General features: G+C 31.6%; 2 long non-coding RNA genes across 2 annotated transcripts; both read left to right on the forward strand.

The window, feature by feature from the left end:
- Positions 1 to 3,800: 3,800 nt before the first annotated feature.
- LOC141623382 (uncharacterized) lies at positions 3,801 to 4,968 on the forward strand. The gene is made up of 2 exons (XR_012533342.1): positions 3,801 to 4,247; positions 4,317 to 4,968. It is a non-coding gene; the product is annotated as an uncharacterized LOC141623382 (long non-coding RNA).
- Positions 4,969 to 11,681: 6,713 nt separating this feature from the next.
- On the forward strand, positions 11,682 to 13,120 carry LOC141623383 (uncharacterized). The gene is made up of 2 exons (XR_012533343.1): positions 11,682 to 11,819; positions 12,799 to 13,120. It is a non-coding gene; the product is annotated as an uncharacterized LOC141623383 (long non-coding RNA).
- Positions 13,121 to 18,381: the final 5,261 nt, after the last annotated feature.

The raw sequence follows: 18,381 nt of genomic DNA on the forward strand, positions 1-18,381 counted from the left end.
CTTTAGCAATGGGGTGGGGAGCCTATTAATGATATAAGCAGCTGTAAGAACACAATCCCCCCAAAAGGACAATGGTAACTCAGAGCTAAAGCTGATTGCCCTGCTAATTTCAAGCAAATGTCTATGTTTTATTTCAACCACCCCATTTTGTTGAGACCTGTCAATGCAACTGGTCTGTTGCCATATCCCTTTGGACAATATGAATTTCTTACTATCCCCTTCTGTGAGTTCCAAGGCATTGTCAGATCTAAGCATCTTGATAGGTTTACCAAATTGTTTCTTGATGAAGTTTTAAAATTACATAAGTAATGATGCAACTTCAGATTTGTGTTTCATAACATAAACCCAAGTTTCCCAGGAATGGTCATTAACTAGAGTCAGGAAGAACCTATGTTTTCCTCTTGTTTCCTTTCTATAGGGTCCCCAAACATCTAGGTGGACCAGATTAAAGGTATTTGCAGCTGTCTCAATTCTATTAGGGAATGGTAATTTGGTTTGTTTAGCCATTGAATAGATAATGCAGATTTTGTGACCATTTAAGGATGAGGAAGTGATAGTTGGTATGAACCTCAACTTGCTGTCAGAGGCATGCCCCATTCTTAGAAGCCACACATCATTAATTTTGTCATTGATGATATGAGAACCATTACATAATCTGTCAGGAGGATTACAAGAATTGAAAACGTGCTACCTGATCTTTGTCCATGACAAGCAAAAGTACCATCTAATTCTACATTACATAAACTAGGTTTTTCTAACCTAGTGGATACAATAGTTATGTTGGGGTGGGATTCTCTGTCCTTATTTAATAAGTAATAAACACCCCTAATTTATATTCCAAGTCCCTTAATCTCCTTGGTTTGGGAGTCCTGTATCACACACATGTTAGCATAAAACACCACAAGACATTTCTCATCTCTGGTTAGTTTATGAACAGATAAGAGGTTGTGTTTAAATGCTGGAACAAATAAAACATTCTTTAAAACTATTCCATTGTCAAATTTGTATGTGCCACCGTGAGAAACTTCCATAAGGAGATTAATTTTTGGTGAGTGCTGCAATTTTACAACCTGATCCAGACCATTGAGGTAAGATATAATATGGTTGGAGACCCCAGAATCTATAATCCACTCACGTTGTGTGTCTGAGGCAAAGTTGCAGTGTAAGTGAGTCATACCTGCAACGTTAGCTTCCATTTCATCTTCAGTTTCTGGGTAGTGACTGGGTCCCATTCCCTTGCTCATCAATTTCTCAAACTGCTGAGTTGTTAGAGTGATGGTGCCACCAAGGTCAGTCTGACCTTCTCCCATCTGAGCATGGGCAGCCATCCTTCCATATTTGTTGTTGTATTTTCCCTTGTTCATACCTGACCTAAACCCTCTTGAGCGAGTTAGATTTTTTGGTTTAGTTTGACGTTAAGAGATGTGGTACATAAGGAATGAGTCATAATAATTATAGTAATCAGGGACTTTGAATTTTGCTGATTGGGTTACTACAATCTTGATTTAGTGGGTCAAGTAATCTCGGATGAATCTTTGACGATACAATGTCTGTGAGACGAGTTATTTATCGTGTTCGTGTTTTGATGAAGAGACCGTATCAGGCTAGTGTAATATGGTGGGACGTCTAATATTACTTAGCAGGTTACTAAACTACTTCATATTATTTGTAGCTTGCGGGTTTGAAGAGAGAATTTTTGTACTAAGCTTAGCTTGGTTGGTCGTCTTTGAGGTAATGACTTTTACCCTTTTCAAATTTAAGAAAAAGCATGTTCGGTTGAACTTTTAAATTGTTTTTTTATAATATTTTGGCAGCGATGAATTTTTACTCGTATTTCTATATTTTGAATATTACATATTGGAATGGTTTTGGCTCAGGCCGCTTTGGAAAAATTTGGTTTCTTCTGGTTTAGAAGGTTTAAGGTCGTCTTTGACGCTCTTGGGATTTCGTCCCAAAAATTTATCTCTTGGCCCGAGTTCATTTGGGTGGGGATTTGTCCGGCCCCCACTCGCTAGGTAGTTAGACTTTCTCCTTTGGCGGTTCCATCCTACTGTCTGTCTAAATGTGAGAGGTGCGCACTTATATGAGTCTAACAAAGCACAAGTGGTGCCCTTAGACCGTGTCAAGGGTAGGACCTTGGCACACAGATGGTGAAAGTTTTTGTTTTTGAATGTTTTGATAATTTTTATTGGAAATGTTGGCTTCGTAATATTATTTTATTCTTATTCTTATTCTGGTTTTAAGTTTGATTAATTTATCTTCGTAAACTTAACATTGTTTATTATTTCCTTAAAACTCAGCTTTGCTGATATCCTTATGTTTTGGGTCGTTCCCCTACTGAAACCTGTACCTATTTATGTTTTGGGTACAGTTGATAGGTACAATTGAGATGCTTGAGATGTTGCATGGGTGTATACTGGATTTGGAGATTAGTACGAGCGTGGAAGGATTTTGAATAAAGACTCTGTCTTACACTATTTATAATTTTATAATATAATTGGATTTGAATTTTATTTATTGTTTTAGATTTTGTAAGACTTAAATCTTCCGCTGCAACGTTTTGATTATTTGATTAAGTTTTTGAGGCACGTACTTTGCCTTTTGTTTTAAATATTAACTATGTATTTACCTTGCACTTGACATTTTCAGCTAGGTGTGGAGTGACAGCCGTGAATTTTCCATCTTTAGTTTATTGTTTTGGTCGTGAAAATTTAGGGTTGTTACAGTTGGTATCAGAGCCAGGTGCGTAAAACTCGTAGAAGTGAAACCCACATGGTGAAAGTTCTATGGAATAACAACAATGTAGAGAAAGCCACCTGGGTAGTTGAATCCGCCATGAGAGATAAGTACCCTCACCTTTTTATTTAAGGTAATTTTACGCTTCGTGGACGAAGCTTTGTTTTAAGGGGAGTGAGATTTGCACGTTTACGCTCCTCTTGTGGCCTTAATGCATGTGTTTCACATACACTGTTTAAGTTTGGTTGTACTCTGCATACATACTAATCCTTGCTTATGATTATCATGCATAATATTTTTTTGACGTTCATTGTGCTTAATGCACAGTATTGGCTATCGATTCTCATTGGTATTGGTTATGAATACTATCGGTTCTCATTGGTAGCTTACTCACTGATGATGTGGTATGTGGGCCGCCTCTGCATATTGAGCACTTCTTGGAATTTTTATTTTTAGTTGGTCTGTGGTCTGCTTGTGAACATTGAACACTTCCAAAAATTTCTATTTTATTTCTTTATTTCTTTATTTACTCATTTTTATCTGGACTTGTGAAATATAGAGGTGGTTGAAATGTATTGGTGCTTCTTCGGAAAAAAAAAAATTATTACTTTCCGACATGCTTTTAGTTCCTTAGTGACACTTTTACCTTGGAGTACATGAGATGATGAGAAGTTCGTATAGTGGTATATTTGGAAGTAAATTAGGGAATAAATGTTGTATATGGTTGAGCAATCTGGTGAAATTTGAGATATACGAAGTAAGTAGACATTGTAGTATAAGTATGAAGGTTCATGTTGAACGAAAGGTTTAAGCTTCGAGGACGAAGCATTGTTTTAAGAAGGGAAGTCTGTAACACCCCGTTATTTTCCAAGTTATGTTTACGGGTTACTCTGTCATTTATTTTATTAATACTGACTTTTAATTAAATGTTGTCAAAATTAAGCATGGCTTTGGAAATAATTTTATTTACACGTCGTATTTAACTATTTCATAAAAAAAAACATCAAAGTTTATATAAAGCCCAAACTTTTGTGTTGGATTTTGAACCAACTTATAAAAAAAAATATTGTTAAAACCCTATAACCCGTTCTATTGCTTATACCACTTTACTCTTTTGCTTCCCCTATACCACCTCATTCACCTTAGTTTCCTCTTTTCTCAACTATTTTCAACTCTGTTCTGGCTATACACTGTCGTCATCCTTCAAACAGTTGGCGGGCTTCGACCACGACTAGTTAATCAATCGTCCTTTCCCCTCTCTTTGGTGCCTTATAAACAGTAAGTAGCAATACCCATCTAGTTTTCAGTAATTTTATAATTCTTGTTTTTGAAATTTTGATTGATGAATCGCTAAATTATATTCCGAATTGTGTTCTGAACTGTATTGTGATTATTACTATCATATTTGGGATGGGTTTATGTCTGATACGGACTGCAGACTGGTTAGTTGGATTTTGATGTCGGATAATGACGATGTGACGGTGCGTGATTAACGAGATTTATGCTTGGAGGTGTGCAATTAATGAGATAGATTTTTGTCATAAAAATTATTTAAACTACTGCCTTAATATGTTAATTAGAGGTTGAGTTGCAGGTAGGCTATGGTGACTATATAGATTTTCGTGCTTGTGAAAGATATACACGGACTTGCATATACCTTGAGGTCTATTGTTTCGTTAGATGAGGAATAAAGGGGAAACTATGACTACTTGTTGGACATCTATGTAACTACAGAAGGTATTATAATGACTTTTGGACAATTAAAGTTAATATATGATCTACTATTGTTTAATGGTCTGGTGTTTGTACTAAAGCAACAACTAAGGGTGAGAGAGTTAGATTCTTTGGTTTAGTTTGACGTTAAGAGATGTGGTACATAAGGAATGCGTCATAATAATTATAGTAACCAGGGACTTTGAATTTTGCTGACTGGGTTACTACAATCTTGATTTAGTGGGTCAAGTAATCTCGGATGAATCTTTGATACAATAACTGTGAGACGAGTTATTTATCGTGTTCGTGTTTTGATGAAGAGACCGTATCAGGCTAGTGTAATATGGTGGGACGTCTAATATTACTTAGCAGGTTACTAAACTACTTCATATTATTTGTAACTTGCGGGTTTGAAGAGAAAGGATTTTTGTACTAGGCTTAGCTTGGTTGATCGTCTTTGAGGTAAGAACTTTTACCCTTTTCAAATTTAAGTAAAGAGCATGTTCGGTTGAACTTTTAAATTATTATTTTTTTAATACTTTGGCACCGATGAATTTTTACTCGTATTTCTATATTTTGAATATTACATATTGGAATGGTTTCTGCTCAGGCCGCTTTGGAAAAATTTGGTTTCTTCTGGTCTAGAAGGTATAAGGTTGTCTTTGACGCTCTTGGGATTTCGTCCCGAAAATTTAACTCTTGGCCCGAGTTCATTTGGGTGGGGATTTGTTCGGCCCCCACTCGCTAGGTAGTTAGACTTTCTCCTTTGGCGGTTCCATCCTACTGTCTGTCTAAATGTGAGAGGTGCGCACTTATATGAGTCTAACAAAGCACAAGTGGTGCCCCTAGACCGTGTCAAGGGTAGGACCTTGGCACATAGATGGTGAAAGTTTTTGTTTTTGAATGTTTTGATAATTTTTATTGGAAATGTTGGCTTCGTAATATTATTTTATTCTTATTCTTATTCTGGTTTTAAGTTTGATTAATTTATCTTCGTAAACTTAACATTGTTTATTATTTCCTTATGTTTTGGGTCGTTCCCCCACTGAAACCTGTACCTATTTATGTTTTGGGTACAGTTGATAGGTACAATTGAGATGCTTGAGATGTTGCATGGGTGTATACTGGATTTGGGTATTAGTATGAGCGTGGAAGGATTTTGAATAAAGACTCTGTCTTACACTATTTATAATTTTATAATATAATCGGATTTGAATTTTATTTATTGTTTTAGATTTTGTAAGACTTTACTCTTCCGCTGCAACGTTTTGATTATTTGATTAAGTTTTTGAGACACGTATTTTGCTTTTTGTTTTAAAGATTGACTCTGTATTTACCTTGCACTTGGCATTTTCAGCTGGCCTGGAGTGACAGCCGTGAATTTTCCATCTTTATTTTATCGTTTTTGTCGTGAAAATTTAGGGTTGTTACAGTTGGTATCAGAGCCAGGTGCGTAAAACTCGTAGAGGTGAAACCCATATGGTGAAAGTTCTATGGAATAACAATAATGTAGGGAAAGCCACCTGGGAAGTTGAATCCGCCATGAAAAACAAGTACCCTCACGTTTTTATCTAAGGTAATTTTACGCTTCGTGGATGAAGCTTTGTTTTAAGGGGAGTGAGATTTGCACGTTTACGCTCCTCTTGTGGCCTTGATGCTTGTGTGTCACATACATTGTTTAAGTTTGGTTATACTCTGCATACATACTAATTCTTGCTTATGATTATCATGCATAATATTTTTTTGGGGTTCATTGCGCTTAATGCACAGTATTGGCTATCGATTCTCATTGTTATTGGTTATGAATACTATCGGTTCTCATTGGTAGCTTACTCACTGATGGTGTGGTATGTGGGCTGCCTCTGCACATTGAGCACTTCTTGGAATTTTTATTTTTAGTTGGCCTGTGGTCTGCTTGTGAACATTGAACACTTCCAAAAATTTCTATTTTATTTCTTTATTTATTTATTTTCTCATTTTTATTTGGACTTGTAAAATATAAAGGTGGTTGAAGTGTATTGGTGCTTCTTCGGAAAAAAAAATTATTACTTTCCGACAAGCTCTTAGTTCCTTAGTGACACTTTTACCTTGGAGTACAGGAGATGATGAGAAGTTCGTATATTGGTATATTTGGAAGTAAATTAGGGAATAAACGTTGTATATGGTTGAGCAACCTGGTAAAATTTGAGATATACGAAGTAAGTAGACATTGTAGTATAAGTATGAAGGTTCATGTTGAACGAAAGGTTTAAGCTTCGAGGACGAAGCATTGTTTTAAGAAGGGAAGTTTTGGGTTTTGAATGTTTTGATAACTAGTTTTATACCCGTGCAAATTGCACGGGAATGCTATTTAAATTTGTCACTATTAAAATCTCTTGAAATAAAGTAATAAATTAAAATCTCTCTACTTTTTGTTAAACAATTTTAAATTATAGTCATATTTAAATTTTTAGATTAAATCATAAATTTCATTTGCAATTAGCCCAAGTGATTTATTAGGATCAATTGATCGAGTAGTTCTATATGTCGTCTTGCTTAGCCAAAATTGAGTTTCTACTTTATTTTATTACTTGAGCGGTTTCATCCAAACCCGACTTATATATGAGTAAAATTATCGGATAAAAAATAACACAAAATTAGTAAAATTGAACATTTCTAAATAGTTGCGATCTCGTGCAATTTTTAAAAATGTTTTTCATTTTATACAACTCTTGCGCGTCGATAGATCTTATGCACGGAGAAAATGAAAATTTTGACTCGTGCACGTTGAAAGTAACAATTTTAACCCTGTTTTATTTAGAACATACTCTACCCTCATTCCCAAAATTCTTTACATTTTATCCTGCATAAATTTTATTAAATATAAGACGCACTATAAATAACGCTATATATGTGTAATCTAGTCATATACCTCGCCTAAACAAACAATTAGTTCAGCAATTCTCTTATAGATTTGTTGTTTAAGAAGTTGTTATTATAAAAACCCGTAGGTATAAATTATTATACTGTTTAAAAATTTTAATTTGTCAATGTAATAGTTGAGTTATAAAGTTAGAAGTTTAGATTTGAATTAGATATTTCATTTGCAATAGTATAAATGATACGTTAGGATCAATTGGTCGATTGGTAAAAGCGACGGGTTTGTTATTTAAAGCTTAGTGTTGTATCAAATTATGTAAATAGAGAAGATTACTCTTTTTTTTTTTTAAGTTATATTTAATGTTTTCAATGCATATCATAATGTCATTTGCAATTAGCAAGTTTACCTATCAGATGTATCTAAAATATAATAATAATAATAATAATAATAATAATAATAATAATAATAATAAAGCTAGATGCTAGCCCCCTATGACGCATTGTATTTCGTATACCCTTTTTTTTTACTACATGCAGCTTATATATCTAGCCCTAGTAGTAACTAAATTCTCGTTTTGCCCTTGGTACATAAGTTAATGCTATAGTGCTATAGACTTATAGTAGACCTGCCAAATTTTGAGCTCACCTGAAGATCCGGTGATTTCGACTCGCCGACCTGTTTGACCCGTTATTTTAGGGTTGAAACCCGATCTGAATGGGTTGATCCGTTGGGTCAAAGGTAAATCGAGAATTTTATTAAAATATTAATATTTTTATATTATATTGATAAGATAATTTTTTTAAAAAAAAGTTAATACTTAAAATTACAAATGCAATTAAAAAATTAGTTTTATATAATTTTTATAATAATACTAAAATAATTGTTTAAAAAATTATTTTAGTAATTACGTCAAGAAGTAATTAATATAAATAGTGAATATGATTAAAATATTAATTTTAAACTACATCTTCTAAAAATATTTTTTAATTAAAAAATTTGTAAAAAAAAGCGTTAGAAACTACTTATTGACTCTAACCCGACCCATGACTCGTGTGACTCGATCCACATTTAACCCAACCCATATTCTGACCCGGGATCCAACCCGCCCACCCTTTTTACACTTCTAGCTTATAGCTAACGTAAAATACCGTTGGAAAATACTTGAGATGGTATCTTAGAATGCGTTGGATTGTGTTGTGATGAACATTGATGGAATGGGCCGAACATGTAACCTATATACTTGGACCATAGTAACCTCTATTTAAAAGCCTTTCCAACGATTATATAAATACACACCTCCAAACAAACCCTACCCATCACTTGTACACTCATGACTCACCCGCCGCACAGCACACTCAGTCCATTTCTCTCTTTGAATCCTCCATTTTTGCCACTCTTATCTCTCTCAAACTCAGATTTTTCTTTAAATCTCTCATCTTTTCATCCTCAATCTCAACACTTTAATTTTGTTTATTTCCATCTCGTTTTGATGATTATTGCAATTGTTTTCTCAAAATCATGAGATTAATATTGCATATCGATTGAACTTGAAATAACTAATTCATTTTGATTAGTTGTATTTAATTAGATATTTGAGACAATAATTATTTTCTTATTCTTTTGCATGTATCATCAACGCAATGATACTCATCCTCGTGCATTTTAAAGAGGTTAGCGATGCAGATCAATCTTGGTGTACATTCTAGTTCGATCGTCAATTTATGCGATTTTTTTTTTTTTTTTTGCATTTTAAAGAGGTCATTGTTGTAGAACTATAATTTTTGTTGTGAATGACTGATTTCATCAACTCGAGATAAATGAGGTTTGTTATTTTTGAGCTATTTAATCGATTAGTTTTGTATTAATTATTTAAGCAAAGTAATATTTTTATTAACTATTACATTTTTCATGTTTATTGGATCTCAAACTTTGTAAATCCAGTGGATGTAAGACTCATTTGATGAGCATTTCATTCTATTTATTTCTATATAGAAGATTTAAATTTCTATGGTAGTTTAATGTTGAATGAAATTTTAAATAAATTAGGTGTTTTACTATGGTGTCTTTAATTTATTTTGTGACATTAATTGTCCGATCCTCTTGTTCTTTTGGATTAAATCCAGTGGAAGAATAAGAAAATTATTTGTGTAAATTACATACTTTGTTTTGAATTCTAATTGCTTGTTTTAATAATTACTCATGTCAAGTTTTTTTTGTCATTTTTGTCTCATTTCTGATAAATTTATGGGTTTTCTTGCCGTTTTGATTAATTATGGGTTTGTTACTATTTCCGTTTCTTTATAAAAAAATTGTAAATAATGTTATTGGACATATTCAGTAGGCACAAATTTTTATATTGGAAATCATCATTCAATGTAGAGGACATAAATTTTGGAATTGAACAATGAACAATTGGATAATTGAGACTTGAGGAGAGAGAAACCAAGGATCTAATGCTGCTTAATTAATTCACATATAGAACGTGGTACTGGAAATCAGGAAATAAAAAAAATAATTTGACTGGTTGACTTTCAACCACAGAGCGACACATAGGCTCTGTGGTTGTTCCTTTAATGAATAGGATTGTTATTGGAAATGCTGGCTTCGTAATATTATTTTATTCTTATTCTTATTCTGGTTTTAAGTTTGATTAATCTATAAACTATATTAAAAGGGTAACCTTAAAAGGCCACGTAGACAAAGCCACATAGGCGGAAAAAAAGCCACGCGTGCATTACGAATGCCACATCTATAAATCTATATAATCTATACTATATAGTTAAAAGGCAACTTAATACATTTAATTTTTTTGCCATGTAGTATTATCATAATTAAATTCTATTAATTTGTATTGTTAATATTAAGGCTACTTTAATAAATTTATTAAAATTCATTATAAGGTTTAGTAATATTTTTTTTTTATGTGGAAACCATAAGATCATGATTTAAATTATAAAAATAAATTAAGAATTTAGTCTCATCATTTAAATCATTCAATTTGTTCATCTAACTCCTCCTTAACCATAAATATAGTAGCTAAAAGGTCTTATATAGTAAATAAAAAATCTAATAATTTGGATTATAATGCTACTAATATCTACAAATTTATAAATATAATTAAAAAGAAAACCAAAATATCTATCATCATCAATATGTCATATTTTAACTATATAGTTAAAAAGCAGCTTAATACATTTAATTTTTTGTCATGTAGGATTATCATAATTAAATTCTATTAATTTATATTGTTGATATTAAGGCTACTTTAATAAATTTATTAAAGCTCATTATAAGGTTTAGTAATATTTATTTTTGTGTGGAAACCATAAGATCATGATTTAAATTATAAAAATAAATTAAGAATTTACTCTCATCATTTAAATCATTCAATTTGTTCATCTAACTCCTCCTTAACCATAAATATAGTAGCTAAAAGGTCTTATATAGTAAATAAAAAATCTAATAATTTGGATTATAAAGTTACTAATATCTACAAATTTATAAATATAATTAAAAAGAAAACCAAAATATCAATCATCATCATCAATATGTCATATTTTAACTATATAGTTAAAACGCTGCTTAATACATTTAATTTTTTTGCCATGTAGGATTATCATAATTAAATTCTATTAATTTATATTGTTAATATTAAGGCTACTTTAATAAATTTATTAAAGCTCATTATAAGGTTTAGTAAAATTTATTTTTGTGTGGAAACCATAAGATCATGATTTAAATTATAAAAATAAATTAAGAATTTACTCTCATCATTTAAATCATTCAATTTGTTCATCTAACTCCTCATTAACCATAAAGATAGTAGCTAAAAGGTCTGATATGTAGTAAATAAAAAAAATCTAATAATTTGGATTATAAAGCTACTAATATCTACAAATTTATAAATATAATTAAAAGGAAAACCAAAATATCTATCATCATCAATATGTCATATTTTAATTACATATACAGATAACTTTTTAAACGACTTTCATGCAAAGTGGAGTTTACATGAAAATTTTTTTAATAATAATAATAATAATAATAATAATAATAACAATATTAATAATAATATTATTATTATTATTATTATTATTATTATTATTAATGCAAACCTTTTACATACCATTTCTCATTTTCCCATATTTATGTTTATATTAAACTTCATAATAATGAAAAATGGATGCTCAAAGGTCATGAACTTGATCTTTATTTACACCTATATTAAATTTGATAATAATGAAAAAATAATATTTAATAGCCATAAAACGCATCCTCAATTGTTTATATATTTTTTATGGAAGGCAAAATTTGTAAGCAGAAAATTTCTTATCTCTATCGTTAGTAGAATGGTATGTGTCACCGATATTATTAACTAATTTTTTTTATTTTTTTATTGGAAGTTTCATTGGGTTATGAAGTGTTCCTCACATTTTCAATTTCGCGTATGTGTTTGTTTTGTTCTCATTTAGGTGCTATCAAGATTATTTATTGTGTTAACTCTTCCAAGGTAAATATACTTACATCTCTACGATTTGATTATCATTCCCTCTTTTTTTCATTACTTAAGGTGAAACTAACTTAATAACGATAATATTGCATAAAACAAATTCCACTATTATTGTATTACTTTTTTTTAATAGGTATGATTTATTGAAGAAAGAAGATTATATGGAGAAGTGAAATACTAAGATTGCGTAAACAACTATATTTTACATACTAACTAAAGATTGGTGACATCAATGTGGAACCGTGGATGATTAATAATTTTTTGAGCATTTATTATATATATTTTGAAATATCACAAAAAGGTGGAAAATTTGAGGGGATGACATAACATTTTTTGTATAATATTGTTTAATAGGTGAAGTATTCGGTAATAATGATCCAATTGTTGTTCAAGTTGTTGCTGCTTTAAAATTTTTAGTTCCGCAATTTATTATTGTATTAGCTTCAATTTTATGGGGGTATAAAATGTTAGTTTTGTCATAACATTTTTAATTGTGTGTTTTATGTTATTTTAAGAATTGTTGATGAAATTTTGATATCTAATTTGTGAGGATGCTCTATTTTTGGGGATCTTTGTTTGATAATATAGTTTTGTTTAATTTGATTATATGAATACTTATATTATTAATTCATTTTAGCTTGCATTAAGTTACTTTAGTTTTGATAGGGGTATCTTAGTATATCTAATGTATGAAATTTTAATTTCTGATAAACTGTTGTATAAAAGACTAATTGAATTTATACAACCCTTAAAACATGAAAACCGTAAATTGAATTGATCGTAGTATGTTATTGTATTAAATCACTAAAGTATTACACTAGAAACAGAACAACCCATGAATTTCACGGGTCACAAAACTAGTTTATCTTTGTAAACTTAACATTGTGTACTATTTCCTTAAAACTCAGCTTTGCTAACGTCCTTATGTTTTGGGTTGTTTCCCCACTGGAACCTGTACCTATTTATGTTTTTGGTACAGTTGATAGGTACAATTGAGATGCTTGAGATGCTGCATGGGTGTATACTGGATCCGGGGATTAGTACGAGCGTGGAAGGATTTTGAATAAAGACTCCGTCTTACACTATTTATAATTTTATAATATCATTGGATTTGAATTTTATTTATTGTTTTAGATTTTGTAAGACTTAAGTCTTCCGCTGCAATGTCTTGATTATTTGATTAAGTTTTTCAGTCACGTACTTTGCTTTTTTTTTTTTTTTTAAAGATTGACTCTGTATTTACCTTGCACTTGGCATTTTCAGCTAGGTGTGGAGTGACAGCCGTGAATTTTCCATCTTTAGTTTATCGTTTTGGTCGTGAAAATTTAGGACTGTTACATCTTCAAACACGCATAATAATAGCTGGCTCGTTAAAACCTTTCCATGGAAAACCCATTGGGACGAAACCATGGATAAGGAAAAAGTGTACAGCGCGTGTCAACTCCCCCTGATGATTACATAACTTGATAAATCTTCAAATGAACCATGCTTTTATGTAACTTCTCGATTGTTGAATAAAATCCATTGTAGTTGATAAACTTGATATCTTCAAATCCTTGATAATTTCAATCTTCATATTTCTTTAAGAATTCACAGTCTGCATATAATCATTTCATAATAACTTTTGGATCTTCATTTTAATTAATACTTCTGCAATAGTGATATATAGCTTCTCCACAATAAATGACATAACATTATATGTCGAAAATAATTGTCATCTCAACAATACTGATGATCATGACTATATCGTAATAATGCGCTTATACTGCTACCTCGTTAAAAACCTTGCTAGGAAAAAATCCGTTGGGACAAAAACCTTAGTCGAAGGGAAAAAGAGTGCAGTCATCATTCCTTAATTCCTTATATTAAGGAGAATTAATCCGATAATTATTGAATAAATCATCCAATTACTTTGAGCTATTTTATTTGATAAACCACATATGTATGGATTAACATTCTCATTGTAGATTTTGACTACATTATTTTCCAATCGTTATGGTACTTCTGGACCATAAACTAATTTCACATGTTTAGCAAGTCGCTCATTTAAATCTGAATTCTCATATGCTCAAACTTCAGGTTGAGACAATAATAATTTCCTTCAAGTAAACTCTTATAGGAGTTTGAATATTCCATTTTGGAAATAATGATAACCTTTCAATCGTGTCATAGAGATTCATATATAATCATGATGAGTTCCCAAAACTCAATTAATCAAACATCATCATTTGATGATCATTTATAATAGACTCCTATAGGGATTTATCCTCGTTGGAGTATCTCATAAGAGTTTAAACATTTATTAACATGTGCATGCATATGATATGAAATAAATTTCTAAATAACATATTCTAAACAACATTTCTATAACAATGCAATAATAAAACCTATAAATCTAAATCTTAAAACTAAAATGCAATGATGAAATTACTATCTATATGCACATGATGATGACTCAAAATGCAAACTGTACAGTTTCTTTTTCCAGTATTCATAATTTTAATTGACTTCAGGTCAATGGATGGACTTAAGGTCCATGAGCTCATTCATAATCACTGATTATGTGTCGACAATAAAATTGGACTTATTTATAAGATTCCTATTATTTAGTCCATTAAACTCCACGCGCAAATGCATATCGGTTCTTTAATTATATCGATATAATTTCAATATCTCGTGATATTGTTAGTACTGAATTAGTCATATCTGAATATATATATATATATATATATATATATATATATATATATATATATATATATAGAGAGAGAGAGAGAGAGAGAGAGAGAGAGAGAGAGAGAGAGAGAGAGAGAGGGAGAGAGAGAGAGAGAGAGAAGATCTAATGAGTCAACTATAAATATTGAGTCCATAAGTCCTCTTAGAGGCCATTAGATCAAACTAGGTGGATGGATGAGATTAAAAACAAAAAGCACACACCCCACCTAATTAAAGTACATATGCACTAATTAATTACTCATTCACTAATTAATTATCTTTCTCTCTCATAGTTAAGTTTATGACATTTTAATATTTTTAGAGTGTAACTTTTATTTTTTTCGAGTGTACTGTTTTACAAGTATAACTTCAATCTTTTACGAGTGTAATTTTAAAGCTGAATAGTGTAATTTTATACTAAAAAATAATTTTGACTTATATTATTTTGATTTTTTTGTAATTTTAAAACAAGTTTATGACATTTTAATATTTTTAAAGTGTAACTTTAGTTTTTTTTACAAGTGTAACTTTAAACCTAAATAGTGTAACTTTATACTAAAAATTGATTTTGATTTATATTATTTTGATTTTTTTTTAATTTTATGACAAGTTTATGACATTTAGTATTTTTAAAGTGTAACTTCAATCTTTTACGAGTGTAACTTTAGACATGAAAAGTGTAACGTTATATTAAAAAGTGATTTTAACATTTTTATTTTTATGTTTATAATTTTAAAACAAGTTTATGACATTTTTATATTTTAAAAGTGTAACTTTAGTCTTTTACGAGTGTAACTTTAAACTTGAATAGTGTAATTTTATACTAAAAAATGATTTTGACTTGTATTATTTTGATTTTTTTTTTCAATTTTAAGACAAATTTATGACATTTTAATATTTTTAAAGTGTAACTTTAGTCTTTTATAATTGTAACTTTAAATCTAAATAGTGTAACTTTATACTAAATATTGATTTTAATTTATATTATTTTGATTTTTTGTAATTTTATAACAAGTTTATGACATTTTTGTATTTTTAAAGTGTAACTTAAGTCTTTTAAAGGTATACCATGAGTCTTTAATGAGTATAACTTTAATCTTTTGCGAGTGTAACTCCAGTCCATAAAGAAAGTAACTCTAGTCTAATGAGAGTGTAACTTCAGTCCAATGAGGGGGTAACTTCAGTCCAATGGGAGAGTAATTTTAATACTTTTATGGATGTAACACCAAATAAACAACCAACAATAATGGATAGTGTTGTGATGCCTCGACATTCTGTCATTGTGAGAATGGTTGTTCAAAATGGTCTTCCCACTGTGGATAACTTGATGAAAAGAGGATTGATTATGGTAAACAGGTGCAGCTTGTGTTATGCAGCATTGGAAAGCATAAATCATCTCTACTTCATCTGTCTTTTTTCTAACTCAGTCTTGCAGCAAATTTTATTATGGCTTGGCATCACTAGAAGACCTTTGTGCCTTAAGCAAGAACTTCTTCATCTTGCTAGATACAAAGGGCGTGGTTGGAGGAAGAAATGGGCACACTGTTGTGCAGCTGCCGTGGTGTACTTGGTCTGGCAAGAACGAAATAGACGGCTGTTCAATGGTTCATCTAGGACTGTTGAGCAGCTAGTCAATCAAATTAAGTATTATGTGTCAGTTAGATTATTTTCTAATGTTAATGATAGTCTGCTAGATGAGATAGTAGCATCTTTGGTTCCCTAGAATCCTGTATGTTGTTTTAGTGGATGTACTTTGTAAGAAACTCTTTCTTATTTTAATGAGAAGCTGATTTCTTCAAAAAAAAAAAACAACCAACAATAATGAGAACTAAAAAAAAATTCAACACCAAATATATTTAGTAGATCTAAGATTAAATAAAAGGTTCACATAATAAAAACGAGAATTAAAAAAATGTGGTGATGTATTTGAAAAACAAAATTTGAAAATTAAAATCTGAAAAAAAAATATATATTTATATAATAAGACGAGATTTGAAAAAAAAAAATAACAAAACGACATCCTAAATCACCGAACAACCGCACCTCACACCTCACCACCCCGACAACCTCCCTTCACGCATACCACCACAAGCAGACCACCACAGGCCTCCCTTTACTCTCCTTTCACGTCCTCACGGCCATCACCACCACAACCGACGACCACCGCACCTCACACCTCACCACCCCGACAACCTCTCTTCACTCTCCTTTCACGCATACCACCACAAGGCTCCCTTTACGCTCCTTTCACGCCCTCACGGCCATCATTACCACAACCGACCACCACCGCACCTCACCACCCCGACAACCTCCTGTCGCCGCCACCATCAGCCCTAACAGCCACTCCACCAGAAATTTTATAAGGGTTGTCATTTTGTGAATTTTTTTTTTGAAATTACTTGTAGTCTTTAGTAGATCTGAAATTTGATATAAGGAAAATAAGATTTTACATAAAAAACACAAAAACCTTAAACCTAACATAATTTTTCTGAAAAAAAAACATAAAAACCTTCGACCACCACCAATAAACAACAGTGGTGGTAGATCTCGCTTCGTGGTGGTAGATCTCGCTTCAATAGTGGTAGATCTAAATACCAAAAGAAAAAAGAGAGATGGCTGGAGAGGAGAATGGTGGTGGCATGGGTTGTCGAGGTGGCTGTTGGCAGTGGCAGGAGGTTGTCGGGGTCAACGAAGAGGTTAATGGTGGCGGCGTCGACGCGTTGTAGAGAGGGGTGGTGGTAGAAGGGTGGCCGTTTTTTTGCTCAGATTTGGGGAGGTGATTTATTAGTTTTTTTGGGTGTGATTTATGAAATGAGAGGATTGAGATGAGAGTTGAGAGAGAAGTAGGATAGAGAGAGGGATGGGAAGGGGGGGGGGGGGGGAATTGTGAGTAATGATAGAAATGAGAGAAAGGGAGTGCTTAAATTAGTGGGTTAGTGATTAATTAGTGAGATAATGAGTGAGAGTGTAATTAACCATCATTTTTTTTGCTTCCAATCTTAACCACCCATCTTGAAGATCTAAGGGCTTGTAAGAGGACTTAGGGACTCAACACTAAAGGATGGACTCACTTGATCCCATTTCTATATAGTAGTTGTTGTATGGCGCGCTTCGCGTGCCATACCTCAAGTTAGTTACATCAGCATAGTTTGATTTTCTAAACGTAGCGAGCTCACGAAAGTCCCTACAAAAAACACGCGCAATTAAGACCATATTTTTTTCTTTGTGGCCGTCTCTCTAAAGAGTCTAAACACAATTTTGGGGTCAGAATCATTACAAAATTTCATTCGAGGTATACAATATAGATCTTTGTCTGTGAAAGATTGGATCCAAATTCATCACAGTTGTACCATTATAGAGCGGAGTTTCCTTTTTTGAGTGATGTAATTGGAGTAAAAACAAAAGAAATCCAAAGATTTTATCATGACTTGAAAAAACTTAAGTTTTGGCATTCAATATCAATACTCGTAGGTGAATGTGCACATGTCCTAATTCTAGTCCGAGATAAAAATATAAGTTTGAATTAATCAAAGTTGTAGTTCATATGCTATAGCTAAAATTTTATAAGAATGTTGCAAAGTATGAAAATAACTACATGACTACATGAGTTCTTAAAAACTACTTAAAATTGAATAACTTTAGTGGAGTGTGCATTTTAAAAATGCATTTTTGTTCGATAGCATTGTAAAAATCTTAGGGTACGGCACGCACAAGACCCCAAGAATTTTAAATCGGCGCAATTTGGATTCCTAGTATAGCAATAGTTCTTCATTATTTTCGTTAATGCACATGTGACAAGCATCTAATTGATCTCTATTTTTTGGGTCCTACTGATTGCTAATATTAC

Source organism: Silene latifolia, chromosome X (assembly GCF_048544455.1).
Source record: "Silene latifolia isolate original U9 population chromosome X, ASM4854445v1, whole genome shotgun sequence".
In the NCBI taxonomy this organism is placed as follows: Eukaryota; Viridiplantae; Streptophyta; class Magnoliopsida; order Caryophyllales; family Caryophyllaceae; genus Silene; species Silene latifolia.